At 45.7% G+C, this 17,420-nt stretch overlaps 1 long non-coding RNA gene across 1 annotated transcript; it reads right to left on the reverse strand.

Moving 5' to 3' along the window:
• Positions 1–67: 67 nt before the first annotated feature.
• Positions 68–14,552, reverse strand: LOC134419047 (uncharacterized). The gene is made up of 4 exons (XR_010027950.1): positions 14,480–14,552; positions 11,840–11,947; positions 5,888–6,006; positions 68–471 (listed from the first exon to the last, which is right to left on the reverse strand). It is a non-coding gene; the product is annotated as an uncharacterized LOC134419047 (long non-coding RNA).
• Positions 14,553–17,420: the final 2,868 nt, after the last annotated feature.

Consider the following 17,420-nt stretch of genomic DNA (forward strand, 5'->3'; position numbering starts at 1 on the left):
CAGGGAGGAGGGACAGGAGGAAGGAGGGAGCCGAGAGCCCAGCCCAAAGCCAGGCGCCAAGCCCGGGGCTTCGGGGGTGCCCGGCTGGAAGAGTTTCTGGCCTATGTTCCATTGCAGAGCCTCCCTGCTCTGCTTGAGGCATCCCTCGGCCTTGGGAAGCTCATTCCAAGAGTCAGGAAGTCACAGTTACCTCTGCAGGTGCCACCCCTGCCACCCCCCATCCGTCAGAATCCAGATTCTCCCAGATCTCCGAGTGCTCCCAGCACAGTGGCATCTCCCAGACTCTGCTCCTACCTGCTGAGCTCCAGCATTCAGGTCATGGCTCTCCAGAGATTCCAGTTTTTACATCAGGAACTCAGGGAAAAAAACCCAAAACAACAGTCTGTGTGGCCTAGGTGTAACCAGGTGGCCCCTGTAGCTGAAACGGTGAAATGGCAGGTTCTGCCTCACCTGCCTCTGCATCAGGTTTTTCTGGAAAGAAAAGCAGCATCCCAAGGACAGATTCTAGGAGAACAGGCTTCCAACTAATGATTTCATGGACGTAGGAATCATTCCTTAATAAGAATAAATTCTCTATTTTTACACTCCCCTTTTGATTCCTGGCACAGTTTAAAAATTAATCCTTTAACAAATCATTTAAATTTGACAGAACAAGTAAATATCCCAATATCAATTGAAACCAACAAATTCTTTTCCAGCATAACTCAGCGTGGAGTTATAACAACTCTGTATGGCATCATCACGTGCTGTACATGGAGGCTGAGAAGCTCCAGCCACACACAGACACTGCAGTGAGGGCAGTTTTACCCTGTGTGACGCAGCAGATGGAATCCCGGAATCCAGGATGTTGGACTGGGGGCCTGGAGCAGGATGCACTAAAAAGCCACAGAGAAACCTCAGACCAAGAGAGGATCCTGCATCCAGGTAAGAGGATTTTGTCTACAATTCCTACCCCAGCTCTCCCTGCATACACACACACTGCTGCAGTTCTGTCTCCCCATCACTTCCCTATATTCACATTCCCTCTGCCTGGAAGCCCAAAAGGTGGCGAGTTCACTTTGGAACCCAATGAGCTTCAGAAGAACAAGTGTTACTCATGGAAGCAACAAAATATCCACATCGCAGGGAAGTGAGACTTGCGGGGAACTGAGACTTGCAGGGAATCGCTTTCTGCTTCCCCCATTCCCCGTGGAACATCAGCACGGAATCCTCATCACGGACTCATTGCAGAATATTGTCCTTTTAGTTTTAAAAACGGCTCCGTGAGCGGCAGGGCCGATCCGTGTCCCAGGACGCTTCCATCTCTTTGGAAGGCCGGCGGCACCATCTGCTGGGAGCAGAAGGAAGGACAGGATACGAAATAAACTCGAGGAGAGCTCATGGAACTGTCCATGGAACTCCAAATCGGTTTGGTTTGGACCTCAAGGATCATCCAGTCCCACCTCGGAGCCTGTTCAGGGCACGCTGCTGTCCATCGGCCCCTGATTGCAGATGGATATGGAAGTGATGGAGGTGTTCAGGGAATGCTGGTTGTTTTTCCCTGTGCTGGTTAATCTGGTCATTAAAAAGACCAACTGACCTCTTCCAACAGGGAAGCATGTAAACAAGAGGTGCCAAAAAAATTTGAGTTCCTGTGAAATGAAAGTTGCAAGTATCCCATTTAAAATCCCTCTGTGTGGTCACTGGTTTGACTTCCACAGACTGCTCACACTGCCCAGGTATATCCAGTTCTGCTGTCAATGCTTTTGTCCGTGGCATAATTTCAATTTTTTCCTTGCAAACAGCATCTGGGTGACAGAGGGGCATGGAGAGGAACGGAAGGGGAGCAACTCCCGCAGTGCAAATGCTCCCAGTCCCACTCTGCACACTCGAGCCCACCCCGCAGCCGGGGCTGTCCCGCTCCGCCCCCGGCTCCCCCGCATCTCACCAGTCTGGCGTGTGCCCTGAGCCCCCAAATGCAGGATTTGGGCTCTCTGATTTTAAATACAGGATTTGGGCCCTCTGGTCAAAGCCTAAAAGTGCCCGGATGAGCCCCCACTCGCACTCCCCAAACAGGGCTGGAGTCTGTTTCACAGCCCTGAGACTGCCTACATGGGCTTGGCTCCAAGTGCCAGCAACGTGGGACTTGCCTCATTTCTGAGCCAAAGAAAATGCCTGATTTATTTATTACAGGACCCTAAAACTGGCCAAATGAGCCTGCTGCCCCCCAAACCCAGGCCTCAGTCCCTGTTTCCAGGACATGAAGCTGCCTAGATACAACCAAGATCTTGTTTGGCATGTAAATTGGGGGTAGCTGAGTATTCTTGGGAATACATATGTACTTATGTATACATATACATATACATGTACATATACATATGAAATTTATTTTTAATATTGCACTACAAATTGGTTTATTCTCAGTCAGAGCAGTAACTGGATGAAGACCTTATGCTGAAGAGTTTAGGCAATGATTTATGGAAATATTGACATCTGAAAGGCTGGATGGAACTTCCTGCTCTCCTACACAGCTGGTTTGGACAGCACAAGTGCAACCTGTGTAACAGACCTGTGTCCTGTAACTATTAAACAACAACATGTGTGTTTTGTGTGCCTGCCTGGTAGTCTGAGTGTGATGAATCCAGGATATTGCGTAAAACAGATCAGGAATTACTGCCAGTTGTTTAAGTTGTGTCCTGGTTGGTGTTCAACTCAACAGGTTTTACATTGGATGTGTTACATTTGGGACCCCTGGTCATACAGTATTTTAATATGATTGTGTTATGACTTGAACTAAAATGACCATGCTGAAGTCTGTATGTTGAGCAGGGATAGGAATGTATGACATGACCCCTGGGCACAGGATAAATGCAGCCACTGAGTTACTGAGGAGCAGTCAATGGTAACTCTCTTTGTCTTTCAGGGGAATGACTCACTGGAGAGACTTTGATGACCTCCATCACATCAGTGGGGAGGCACTGAAATCTACTGAGGAGCAGCCAGACCTCGAGAAAAGTCAGTGTCGGTGCTCTCAGGTTAACCAAAAACTCTGTGTTCTGTGACAGTGCAAAAGGCCTCTCACACACATCAGCCCTTCCCTGCCAGCCAAGGGAAATCTCTTTGCTGTGTGTCACATGCCCTGCAAGCTGGGGAAACACCCACCTAGGGCTGCTTAGGGCTCTGCAGGTGACTTGGTGAACAGCCAGTGGCGATGAGCTGTGCTTTCATCCAAGAAATCATTCCCAAGGGAGCAAATCAGCAAACTGCAACCCCTGCAAGCAGCCTATTCTTCATCGTATGCCTCTGCCTCGTTCCTTTCCTGCTCCACCCCCCCAAAAATAATAAATAGTAAACAGTAAATGAAGCCCTTCCCTGAGAGCCTCCCTCCTCTGGGGGTGCTGGCAGCTGCACAGGACGCGTGGTTCTCTTCTGTCCAGGTTATCCATGCTATGGAAGTCGCACTCTCAGGTCCAGAGGGAGCAGGAGCTCGACTGTGCCACCGTGCCCCGCAGCAGCAGCGATGCCGCGGCCGCGCGCAGGAGGACCGAGCTCCCCACCAGCACCAGGACAGAAGTGGAAACTCACAGGTTCTCTATCAACGGCCACTTCTACGACCACGAGGTAGGAAATGTTAGGCTTGGCTTTGTCACCTGAGGGACAGGGAGCCCTGCCCAGTGAGGTGTGCCGCAGGCCCAGGCCGTGGTGTGGCTGTTCCTGTTCCCAGACATCAGTTTTCACTCCGGCTTTTGGGTCAGACACCAAAATAAGGATCCACAGCCAGATGAGGAGCAGACAAGTGACAGAGCAGTTGCTTCGGAAGTTTAAGGTAAGTCTGCCGGCAGGAGGAAGCGTGGCCGTGTTCTGGAAGCGCTCATTCCCATGTGCACTCCCCCCAGCACTGCGGGAAAGGTGTGGGATGGCTGGGCGAGGACTGCATGGAGCGCAGTGTAAAAACCCAGACGGACAATTGTAACCCTGTGGTGCTGCCCTCCCGCGGACAGCCCCGAGTTGCTGGTACAATCTTTCCAGCTGACCATCCCAGGTAATGACACAGGCTGCACCCAGTCCTCCCACCTCCAGGTGATGCTGCCTGAACTCCGAGTTGCACAATATCAGGCTGAAGAGCAGGAGATCTAAACAAATATGAATCCCACACCCCTAAATGAGTATTCCTTGAAATAATGCAAATAGTGAGTCAGTCCCTTTTTATCATGCACCAACAGTGTAAGCTGTACAATGAAAAGCCACTGGTGCTAATCAGGACTGGGCTGATAACACTGAGTATTGATCTAAGTCACAACTAGCAGTAAGGACAAAATCCCCAATCCCTCCTCACCCAGTCATCCCAAACACACAAGGAGCATCTGAAAGTACCTGTTTCTATGACTATCTCCAGTGCTAGAAGAAAACCACTAAAATACAGCTTAAAAGAGCTGGCTGACCATTTGTGAGGCCAGACAGAAATAACCCCTCAACTTTCTCTGAGCAGAACTTGGAGACTTGCACAAGACTCCTACTGAACACCACTAGAGTGCAGCAAACCATCACTATTTCATACAAAAAAACCCCAATAATGCTGCCACAAGTTTTTCTTTGACAAGGCAGTCAAGTCCCCCTCTATTGGCAAAAAACTACCCATCCCTTATTCTAAATTTTAGAATTTAAACAACATATGCATTTATTTATACTCAGAGTGCTCCCATGTTCCCATCCTTCACCTGATTCTCAGGGTTGCAGCCCCAGAACATGAGGACTCTGTGCTCTAATCTGTCTAGAACCACTGGCTGCAAACCCTCTGGGGTTTAGGTTTTTGTGCAATAGTTTTGGGGTTTTTAAAAATTTCTAGTATTTTCTTCCTAGTCTCCAAAGCTCCCCAGAAGTTTTCTCCTTTTAAAATACATTTATAGTCACACAGATATGTTCTCTGGTCAACAAAGAACATTTAAAAGAAATAAAAAAGGGGAAAAGGTGAACAGTTTTGGCCCTCCTATTTCTGCTTTAGCTGACCAAACTCAGAGAAGGTTGTAAAGGTAAGGCACAGGCTGGGGGCTCAGCCCAACCTGACCCTTCAGAAAGTTTTATACCAATCCAAAACTGCTGCAGTTAAACTGTTTCACCAACTGTCCTGGGAAACAGGACTTAGAGATGCTGTATAGAAAATCCTCATTGATTGTAACGTTAAAATACATTCCAAAGACTTTGTCTGTGCCTTTCTCCAACAGTAACAGCACTTATACAGAGTTACATAAACAGAAATACACAGAAACCATTTGCAGTTAAAGTTTGTGGACCAGCTTACTGTTGCACAGATTTGATACTTCTCCCTTTGCAATACACATTACAGGCTAATTGTCAGTGGAGACAAAGAACAGAGTTATTAATTTCATTTTCCACAAAGCTATCTATCTTTCATGAAAACAGAGGAATTCATCAAAAACCCAGCAAAATCAAGCATTACATAACTACAGCTTTTGCTGGTACAAATTCAACTGATATTCAGTCAAATGCCCCTTTTTCCTCACACACCTCTGCAGTACATGATAATCACATCTCCAGTACAAGGTCATCACAACAATTCTAATAACATTTTTAGTTTCTTTGAGTTTGTTAGAACAAGATCAGAACAGTTAACTAATCAATACAACTAAAAAATCAGTACCATATTTTTTTCAGTTGGTATTTCAAGACTCTTATCAAACAAAGCATTTGAAATTAAATCAGAAAAGAGAAGGGATACAATCCCCAACATGTGAAAACTCCACGATTACAGCTTAACATTAACTTTTAACAAATAACTTATTATCATTTTTCTTGCAGTCTATGAATCATTTAACAATATGAGATTCTTCTCAGTTACAAGGCTGAAATTAGGCAAACATAATGTGAACCACAACATATTTTTACTTACTTATCAGATGGAGGGAGAAACACAACTCCCACAGCACTTCAGTGGTGGAAACTGCAACATGGTTCATCTGCTTCTTGCACAAGGATTTTAACAGGCCACAATCCAGCACTTTAAGTTTACTGGTAGAACAAATATTTGTTCAAATAATGAAACCCATGTAAGCACACCTCAGTCACATGCACATCTGAGAAAATGAGTTAAAAACCTCAGTCAGAGCTAAATTGGGGCTCAGTCTCTCCACAGTGGTACCAGAATAGCAGTGAATGACATACCATTGCTAGTAGAGAGATGTTTTAAGTGAACCTCACATAAAACAGCACACTTCTATAATCATTCCAATACCATTAAGTATTTCAGCACTTATCAATCCATTAAAAATTGTGAGAAAACAGAAGTTAATGTAGAAAGCTATTTTCCATAAAGAGTAAGCCACTACTATGATAACAAAGAAAGATTTTTCATGCTCTTGTTTCCTTCTAGTGTGGCCAGGATGAACAAGAACACATGGAAATAATCAACAGCAACCAGAACATTTACATAATTTCTTTAAGCTCTACAAACACTTAGTCTAATCAGCACCTTTTAAAAACCACAAAAAAACTCCAAAATTAACAGCTCTGTTAATTTTATCAAGGTGTGGACAGAGCTGAACATACAAAAAACCCATCAACACTAAAGTCCTGGCACACATCCAGTAAAATTCCCAGCAAGACAAAAATTCATTACTCTCATAAACAATATTTTCATAAAAAAGGATCGTGAGCAGCAGTACCTTTGCCACAAAAGGACAACTTAACTCCAAGTCAGTGAAAATAAAGCAGCACATTTAACTAAACTGCTCTCACACTGTGACTTGTGCATACTTCTAAGTTCCCAAAATATGAAACATTATTTAAACAAAGGCTCATGTGCTCCAATTGAATATCAAGAGCAGCTGTGTACCAACACAGGTGGAAGCTCCCCTGGCAAACTGATACTCCATTTTCCATGCAGAAACCACACTTTTAAAATTAAAGCCTCCTCCACACAAGGAGCAAAAAAAAGAAGCAAAAAAATCCAAGCCACATTTACTGGCAGATCACCTCCAGGTTCTTTTCTTTGCTGTGTAAGACACAAGGCCCCAACCCCATGCACGAGGGCCCAAGCCCTCCTCAAACACAAAGGCTCCCCAAACCCCTCGCGCTCGAGAGCCCCCTCATGGGGAAGGGCCCCCCCTAAAGCCCTCATGCCCAAGAGCCTCCTCGCACAGGGGAGCCCCCCAAAGCCCCCTCACACACAGGAGCTCCTCAAATCCCTCAAGCGCAATGCGCCCACTCCCCCAAAGCCCCCTCACACACACAGGATCCCCAAACCCCTCACACACAAGAGCCCCCTCAGCCCCCTCATGGGTGAGGGCCCACCCCAAAGCCCTCACATGCGAGGGACCCCCAAAGCCCTCATGCCAAGACCCCCCTCAGCCCCCTCACAGGTGAGGGCCCCCTAACACATGGGAGCCCCCCCAAACCCCTCACATGCAATGCCCCCCCCCACTTAGCCCCCTCACACATGAGAGCCCCCCAAACCCTCATGAGAGCCCCCCCCCCTCACACAAGAGCCCCCAAACTCCTCACACACGAGGGATCCCTCAGCCCCCTCACACATGAGGCCTCCCCCAAGGCCTGCTTTCCTACCAGGAGCTAAGATCAGCAGAATGTGACCTTTTCAAAAAGCTTTCATGGGGCTTCATCAGCTTCTGGCAGCCTTTTCCCACCCATCCCAGTCCCCCAAACTGCTCTTAGCTGCACCATATCCCCACACAATGTACAATGAGGCCTAGTCTCACGGTTTGTAGAGCACTCACAGGAAAATCTGCTCCTTCTCACCAAGGCTCAAGCGTCCCAAATTCCACAGCAAATTCCTCAAAGCTTCTTCTCACAGGAGTACAAAGCAAATCCCACAGAATGGGTGACCACCTTCCTCCAACCACCCTCAGAGAAATGAGGGAGCTGTGCTCTCTCCTGATGGGAAATGAGGAACACCTGGCACCTTACCTAACAGTCCAATGTCCAGGACTAAACCACCTTTAGAGAACCAACCCAGACCCTTCTATAATAACTCAGCTCCAGGTGTGGTTTACTCTTTGGAACGGTAAAGGAGAATAATAAAAAATAATGAAAAAAAGCCATACATGTGAAGTCACTGCAGCTAAGCAGCTACAAGAAAGCTGGAGAAGGGCTTTTGGCAGGGACATGGAGTGACAGGACAAGGGGGAATGGCTTCAAATGGACAGAGAACAGATTTAGATTGGATATGAGGAAGAAATTGTTCCCTGTGAAGGTGGGGAGGTCCTGGCACAGGCTGCCCAGAGAAGCTGCGGCTGCCCCATCCCTGGAAGTGTTCAAGGCCAGGTTAGACAAAGCTTGGAGCAACTTGAGATAGTGGGAGGTGTCCTTACACATGGCAGAGGGGTTAGACTAGATGAACCTTAAGGTCCTTTTTAACCCAAAATTCATGTATCGTGTATGGTTCTTTATGAGTCATTTCTAACTGGTGCCACAGGACATATTCACTCTCTTGTGTTTTCCTTCCAAGAGCTTTGGGTCATTCACTCTGACATTCAGTGACTTAATTCCTCTGGCCCTGCTGCTCCCTGTGTACAGCTATAACCATTGGGCCATGGATACCTGCCAGCAAAACCAGTCAGCCACCCTTTCCTAGGCACTCTGTAATAATAGCCTTGTCACTGCTGTTGCCATCATCATCATCATCATCATCATCATCATTATTATTATTATTTCCTCGAGGTAACAGTATCAGAAGTACCAAGTGTGGCTATGGATGTACTACAACTAGGATCATCCAGGAAAAAGTCATCACATTATTCATTCAGGAGGGTACTGAGGCAAAGTAAGTGAGGCAGAATGATGACAAAACAGAGGGCAAACAACGGAAAGAAGGGATAATACAAGCATATGAATGGGGCCTGGGCTTGATCACAGCAGGTGGAGTAGGATATTGAAACCAAGCCTGTGTTCCTCATCAAGGAGTCAAACCAGTTTCTGTGTCCAGGAGGCCCAGAGGGGAGGGAGGAAGGCAGGCAGGATGCATTCCATCCCAAAATGGCAATGCCCAGACAGATGGGTCACACTCCTGTGCTAGAGCCCATTCCCAGCCAGATGCTAAGTGCCCACTGCTTCCCACAGCTCTCACCCTTCCTCCAGCACATCTAAAGGCTCTGGATTTGACATTGTCATTCCAAGCTAAGCTGTCAGGCCCAGCAAGGGGCCTAAAAGGCAGTTTAGTGGGTTCAGGCTTGCCACAGACAAAGCCTCTGCTGTGTGCAAAGCAGAGCGCTCTGTTGTGGCTGTGTGTAGTGAGGTGTGGTGTATTCCCACCCCCAGCACACTATCCAAACCTCAGTACCACAGGAAACTGATGAGAAGACAAAGCTTGGGTTCTTCACCATCTCTTCCTCTTGACCTATCCTCAAACCATTCCCAGTTATTGAGGTAGTTCGGAGTGGCCCCTGAGCTGCAGGGCTCTGCTTAATAGTGCTTTTATTGATAGCTGTTGGCAGGCAGGCGTGATTTTCCTTGCTTCCATCTCACCAAAAGCCAGACAGCCCAGAAATATGAGTCTAAACGAATGAGCCATTAGTGCCAGCTGGCTATTTCCAATTGAGTTATATCTTTTCTGTATTATATTACATTGTTGCCTAGAGGTCTTTGCTTCTGCACTAAATTTCCCTAGCTTGCTTATTTTATTATCTGAGTATCACGATTGAATAGTGTACAGCAGGTTTTGTGCATTTACTTCCAACATGTTGAAAAAGAAATTGCCATTTCTCTGAGGTCTTTGCAACAGAGACGCTGAATTACACTTATTATTGGGTGGCATTTATGGCCTTGCCTGACAATTGAAAGGTACCAGAAAAGCTGTTGCAGATTCCGGACATTAAGTCACTGGAATATTGAATGGTCCTGGTTGGTTTCTGGCTGGTCTCCTGGACAGACATTATTTCAGTGCTGAATAGAGAGCCCTGGGCAGGGACAAAACTTAAAAATAAATATGTTGCAGAAACAGCAAAATGCTTCATCCCGTAGGAAGTGGAAATACTTCTGTGGGAGGAGACGGGTAAAATGGCATATGGGAATTCAGACCTGCTTTGATAGTGACAGGACTTCTATATCCCTGACAACTTCTAAGCTCTAGCCTATGTCTGCAATCATCTTCAGAATCATTTTGCTATCAGACTTGAATTACATTCAACAGAAATTTTTTCTCATTACAAATCACCAAGTACAGCTCCAAATTTATACCAGGAACTACATCAGAGTCCAAGTCCCTTAATGTACTAAGCTTGTGCCAAGTCTTCACACCACTCATGCTCAGCGCTTCTTTAACTTCCCCATTCCACTGATTACAGCAAGCATTTTATCTACTTGTTATGATTTCAGATGCTGCCTGAACTGTTACATCCATCATTACGAGAATTTTTCCCCTGCAGGTTGCTGTTTGCCTGTACATGACGTATTCCATGCACACCCTGAAGCATTGCCCAAGTCACAGAAAAATCCTGACCCTTAAACTGGGAATAGAGATGAAAAACAACCATGAAAAACATCCAGGTGGGATTTTTAGGATATGTGAGTGAGAAAAATGGTCAGACTTTCACATCAAGAATGCACTTACACTAGAAATGCTTCTAGTATCATTACATGTGTCTGAAAATGGCCTTCTTCTGCCAAATGGAAGCTGGGTTTACTTTATTTGCAATGCCTATAAACTGTGTTATTCTGGAGCTTTCCTCTGCTTGTCTGGATGTAAATCCTTCACATGGTTAAGTGCAGTTCAAAGAAGATATGTGCAGCAGAAGAGTATGACTAAGCCTATGCTGTGTCTGTAACATCTCTATACTCTCACCTGCCACTAAATTCACATTTTATTTTTTGACTGCAAAGGAGAAAGGAGAAAATTACAGTCTAAAGAGGAAATTGAAGACATATACACAATATTTCTCTCCCTCACATTCCCATTTTCTCTCTCTGTAACTGCTGTTTCATTCCCTGAAACCAAACTCTCATGAGAAGTTGCCGCTCATGTGTAAAAATATTCCAGAAACTTCTCAAATGTTATCCTGAGTTATGAATCAAAGGCATCTCATTCCTCACTCATCTGACCTACACTGACTCCTGAGGGGAGACAGACTGGCTGGCAGAAGTGAAGCAAAAGCAATGTTTCTCATAAATACAAATATGCATTTTTCTAAGTTGTGCTCAGATTCTCCATCATCATCATTATTGTCACTGCTGACAATAACAAGTGAGTGCTCCAATAAATTGTCACAGAAATGATGAATGACTCCTGTGGGGTTATTTCTGTGTGATGGTGGGACACCTGATCAGACTCTTGCCACAGTGTAACATAAAGTCTGCATTATTTTATGAAAATGAGCAGTTCTGGTCAAAGCCATTTGTGCATAGCCCAAATGACCTCACTGCAGATGTACAAGCTGTGCTGTGGACATCTCAAACTGTCAATCATCTCAAAGGGACTTAGACCCTAATAATATCTGCATTGTAAATCCAAATCTGGTTTAGCTTACTTCCCATTTGCATCTTGAAATTTGCTTTGAGGAGCAGCAGGAATAAAGTAGGCCTTAACTATCTTCCATAGCTCCCACAGGAGCACTTGCTCCCTGAAATGTGATGGAAAGCCTAAGCTGAAGAGATTTATTTCATGTTGTGTGTAGGTAAATTCTGCCTCCTGGAAGAAGAACGTAAGTGGAGGGAACTGACTCCAAAAAGAATAAACCTGAACTCTGTTATCCAGCCCCCCTGTTCTGGAAGGTAATAAACCCCCAACACTGGCCTCTGCAAGCAGATGCTAATGATGGGTGGTGGACAGAAGTTTTTCCAATCCTGAACTCCCCTTTTCCATCACAGTTCATTACAAGCTGAGGACACCACTTACCTGACTGGTCACCTCTCTTGTATCAGCACACTGAGTGTTTTCAGCCCTCAGAACAGAGCACGACTTCTTTGTAACCAGGGCCAAAGGACAGGATCTCACAGCAATGACCTGGGAACAGGTTGTCCAGAGAAGCTGTGGCTGCCCCATCCCTGGAAGTGTTCAAGGCCAGGCTGGATGGGGCCCTGAGCAGCCTGGTCTAGTAGAAGGTGTACCTACCCATGGTATGGGGTTGGAACTTCTAGGTCACTTCCAACCACAACCTTTCTGGGATTCTATTATTATAAGAACAAAACAGATTTTTTTCTGCTCATGGACCTGGAGTTGCTCCCAGTAATTTTGGTACCATCTCCTAGTGCAGGTAGTGGAACTATCTTGGGCTGGCTATTAAACTTCTGTTACCCCTTTGTCAGCTCTTAGGTTCAAAAAAGTCACCCCTGCAAAAATAAATAACAGGACCTTTTGTTGAGTCGCAGGCTGTGTGTGTATGCTCTGTAGCACCACATTCAAACTGTAAAACTGAAACCTTGCAGTTACATCTTCTCCATCATTCATCACCATCTCAAATCTCCCTTTGTCTAACTGCCAGCTCAGAAAGATTCATCTAGTATCTAAACATCAGATCAGGTTCTTTCTCCATTTCTAGGTCAGTACCAGTGTCAAAAATAAAACAGAAACCCCAGTAACTCTGGGGTTGGGTTTTTTCCTGGGAAGGATTTCTGGTGGTTAAACTTTTTTTCCTCTTTGCCTTTTTTCTGAATGTACAAAGACAATATAGTGCTAATATTTTACAGCTGTCTTACCTTTGAGGTGCTGACAGATGCAGGAAGCTAGGTTTAGCTAATATAATTAACTGTGTGACATTCAGTACTCCCAGGATATTCCTGCTCTGTGAGGACAGCAGTCTGTGGCTGCTGCCCTCAATTGGAGTATTGCCCTCAGAACAGTGTGATGTGCCTTTTAGAGATTTGAGAAGTGCTGCAGAGTTCCAGCTGCCAGGACAGATGTGAACCTGGCTTTTCATAGGGAGCTCCCCTGGGGCTAATGCTGGGCTGCTAGCAAGCTCAAGACTCCCTGAGCTCTCCTTATATTCTGGCCATAAATCCTTCACAAGCAGCCTGCAATCACTGTCATTGAGAGAAGGAAACTCACCCTTGGACCTAGAAACCCCTGCCATCCAATAACTTTGTGGCCTTGGGCAAATGACACACTGCCAGGATCTTAGGCTGAAAGTAGGGAGGCAGTGACACCGAGAGGAGTAATTAGCTAATGCTTTTAAAAGGCTCCCAGTCAAACACCAGGGCACAGCAACGCTGCTCCCAGGAACACTGCCTATTGTTCCAGCTGCTGCTGCATCCTGGGAACGGGTCTCACATGAAAGAGTGACACACAAAAGAGAAATGGAAAAAAAAAAAAAGAGGATGGGGGAGTAGAATTTCAGACCTACAAGTAAATGATTCATTCCAAGGAGCGGCACACGTTGCTGTCAATGAGATAAATGGGGTTTCATGTGGTAGGAAGATGAGAAGGTTGGAAAGAGAAGGAAGGCAGGGCAGGAGCAGCATGAAAGGCAAGAGGCAAACATCCAGACAGAGGGGCATGGAGCAGCACAGGGGCGTTTTGGCAGAGCAGTGAAAGGATCTTACAGAGGAGAAGCCTCCACCTGCTGTCTCCTCTTGCCATAAAAATGTTTGGATCTTTGTGCCAGCTACTCCTCCTCAGAGAGGAGTAGCGTGAGCTGCTGAGACCTCTTAATGAAAACTGGAGTCCTTATCCTCTGGCTCTTCCACTCTCCCAAGTATCCCCCTTACATCCTCTTGGCAGGCAGTGTAAGACTCGTGGGATGCAAAGTAGCTCTGCCTTGTCATGTGTGAAAAGCTGGGCTTAACTGGGAAGCTGTTTATAGAAAGGTGTGAACGTGGTGAGACACAAATACTGAGATCACCATTCAACTACAGAGCAGAGAATGAACACCCAGTGCAATTCAGGGTCCTAGCATTGGAAACCCACTGCGAAGCAGGGATCAGCAAAACCCTAGGACCTTTTAAGCCTCAGTTTTTCTATCTGTTCACATATTGAAATCCTCAAACACATCCATTTGTTTAAGAAAAGAGACTTGGAGTGTTTTTTGCTCTCAGCTTTGTGTTAATTAGTGCTTGACATTTTTAAACCTTTGGGGCACCTTTGCTTGATGTATGCACAGGGAAAGGGATCCTTCCTGCTGTTGTCAGGCAGATTTTGACCATTTCTTAAAAACTGCATCCAAACAAAAAATAGATCCTTCCCTACTTATTTTTCAGTGAAAAAATGGACGAGAACTGTCTCAGGTATTCACTCAGTAGTTATGGCACTGACCTTGCACAAGGAATGCATGCTCAGATTCCTGGCCTGAATGCAAAAGACCAAAACCTCCTACTCACATCTCCCAGATCCCTGTCAGTGGATCTAAATTCAGGCCCTAAAATCAGCCTACTGCTGCTGTGCTTATCTGGCTCCATCACAGAGAATGTAACTATTTAAAGTGCTTAGATCCCAACAGGAGACTGAAATGGTGCCTCCAAAACCAGACCCCACAATGATGTGCCAACACCCTCTCAGATGCTGGCAAGTAGTTCATATTCCCAGGTTCTTCAAAATACTTACAGGGAGAGTGTTTAAATCTTTAAGAGAAGGTAATTTTGTTCGTTGTCAAAGAACGCTGGAAACCACTGGTTCTCCAGGGTTTAGAGAGACGATGTGAACATTACCTGCACAAAGAATAGCAACAAAGGCTGGAAATGGGAATTGCCATATCAGTCACAAGTGCACAAATTTACCCCATATCCTCCAGGCAGCCCAAGGCCACCCAGAGGATCAGAAACTAAGTCTGCAAAACAAAAGGCTGGCCATGCTACCAATCTCTCTTACTGTGTGTAAAGGTGCCCTACTGTATCCAAAATCCTTTTAGAATAACTTTTCAGTATGTTTAGATTTATCTTTGATTAGGTGTGTCTTTGAAAGGTCATGGAGAAGAGGAGGAATGGAAGAAAGCCAATGTCATCCCAGTCTTCCAAAAGGGCAGGACAGGCCAGCAGAAGAACTCAGAGAAGCCCAACTAAAGCAAGTGTGGGGTCTGACAGCTCAGGAAGAACAACTCCATGCACCCACGCAAGTGAGGGCCCGACCTGCTGGGAAGGAGCTCTGAGAAGGAAAGAGCACTGGCAGGAGCTGTCCAGACAGTCTGTGGAGTCTCCTTTGGAGATGTTCAACTATGCCTGGACATCACCCTGTGAAACCTGCTCAGGATGAACCTGTTCTTAACAGGGGGCTGGACTACAGGATCCACAGAAGTCCCTTCCAACCCCAAACATTCTGTTACTTTGTGATTTATGGACTGTGGGGGGTTTCACATGGAGTCTGCTACAAGAGAAGAACACAAAGCTGTCAATTACTCACCTACAACATATATTATCTGTCACTAATCTCCTTTACAACCAATTTCCAAATTACTTTATTAAATCGTCTTTCCCATTTACTAAATTATATTACTTAAAAGTACCTACTTTCAATCAAAAAATACCCATATGACAGTGCAAACGTCCATAAGGGTAAACTCCATAAGTCTTCCTGTGTTGGTGGAGGGTTGATTTGAACCACTGGAAAAAGAAATGTGCACCTTTACAACTTCTGATTGTTTCTGTCTTGGTTGGGCGATCCAGTGGCTTGATGATTTAGAATTTTGATAACATAGTGGGATATGAACAAGACTTTTCAAACATACTTACTCATTGTGTTTGTAATTTTTTCTTTAAAAAGGCTTGCTTGGAATTGAAGTATCCACTTGAGAAACTTCATTCATCCATGAAGATTTCCATAACTCTATTTGCTACAATGAACAAAGCAGGCAAATTTTGGCATGACCCCACTTTTGTGCTTTACTCTCTAAAAAGTTTTGTTCAGAAAAAAGCCCCAGAAATCACCACTGTTATTTAGGGAGTAGATGTTTAGGTGCCCGTTGTGTTGGAGGAACCTACCCAGGTACCTTAAACTGAACTCTTGCTTCTGACTCAGTACTTACCTCTCCTTGGTGTGCAGGACACAATGACAGCTCTGAATGATGTTTAGTTCAGTTCACGTCTTGCTCTAACATGACAGAGGTGGGTGCTTGGAAGCACTCTCTTCTACATCTCCACTAAGGGTTTGACTTGTGTTTAGGTACCAATGCTCAGCAATTCCTTTGTCTAATGAGCTGTAAGGCTCACCAAGGCAGACTCTTACCCCTGCTCTCAAGCTGGCTATTGCTAGCAGGGTCCCTTGGTGTAACTCAAGGTCCTGTGAGTGTCACCACCCTGGGCAGCTGCCCTCTCTGAGAGCCAGCCCTGGATGCCTCAGCAGGGTGGGAAAAGGAGTGGCAAGAGAGCTGAGCAGTCTCTACTTCCCCAGGGCCATTCTGTTTGCCATGGGCTCTCTCCCAACACAGTGGCTGTGAATTAATGAACTAATACTGCTCTCTCCCCTGCACCAGCTTGCTGGCTCCTGGGAATTACCTGACAGTGAGCAGGGGACTTGGTGACAGACAGACACTGCTGTCAGTCCTGCCCTGACATGAAACATCACCTTTCCATTACAGGCTGACTTCAGAGGATAGCAGAAGTAAGAGCAAAGCCCTTGGCTGCAGTAAGGTGTGTCAGATTCCTGATAAATGCTGTGCTGCAATTTAACACAACTTTTCAGAGGGTGGCTACGCACACTCAGCCCTTGCTATTTTAAGGAAGCAGCCCTGTCTCAACTACTTGCCACATTTAGCCATTTAACTTTGTTAACTACTCAGAGGTCACTGTGATGAAAAAGGTTATATGGGCCTAATTCCCAATTAGTTCCTAAGATGGTCCAGCCCAACAGCTGGGTTCTGGAAATCGCTTTGAAGAAAGAATGTGACATTTCTGTAACACAGAAATAGCGCTCTTCTATCTCTTTGCCTTGGAAATCCTGTTTTCTATTAGCTTGTCTTTTTTTTGCACTGATTTTCTTGCCCCACCCTCTGATTAAATGTTCTCCTCTTCTCCAAACTTACTGTTTGCAGTGCCTTTGGCCTGGGCTGGGTCTGGACAAGCATATGTTAGAACAGGCAGCCCTGGCACTGCTGCTCTGCAGCATGTGAGCACACAGAATTCCTGCCTCCTTCCACGTGCACGCTGCCTTGGAAGCAGATCCTACAACCTGTCCTGCTCAGCCACAGGCATCTCTGCTAGAGAGGGAGGGGAAGAGAGAGAAGCCTTCCCTTCCTGTGAGGCCTGGATGGGCTGCAGAACTACTAAGTGTCCCCTTTTGTGAGGAGCCAACCTCCCTGTACTCTGTACAGGGGTGTCAGCCCAGGGCTCTCCCTGCAAGAACACCAGCTTTAGCAGCTGCACCTCGCAGCACTGAACTCCAGTCCACCCACTCCTCTCTTTTACCAATAATCTGTAAGGAACGAAGAAGTTGAAACTCCTGAAGCAATTTGAATCAATTCCTCAATTACTACAGTTAATTTTTTGACTAATGGTGTTTTTTTATGATGGGTTATGTATAAAGTATGACTGCACAAATTTAAGAAGAAAGGAAA

This window comes from Melospiza melodia, chromosome 5 (genome assembly GCF_035770615.1).
Source record: "Melospiza melodia melodia isolate bMelMel2 chromosome 5, bMelMel2.pri, whole genome shotgun sequence".
NCBI classification, from domain to species: Eukaryota; Metazoa; Chordata; class Aves; order Passeriformes; family Passerellidae; genus Melospiza; species Melospiza melodia.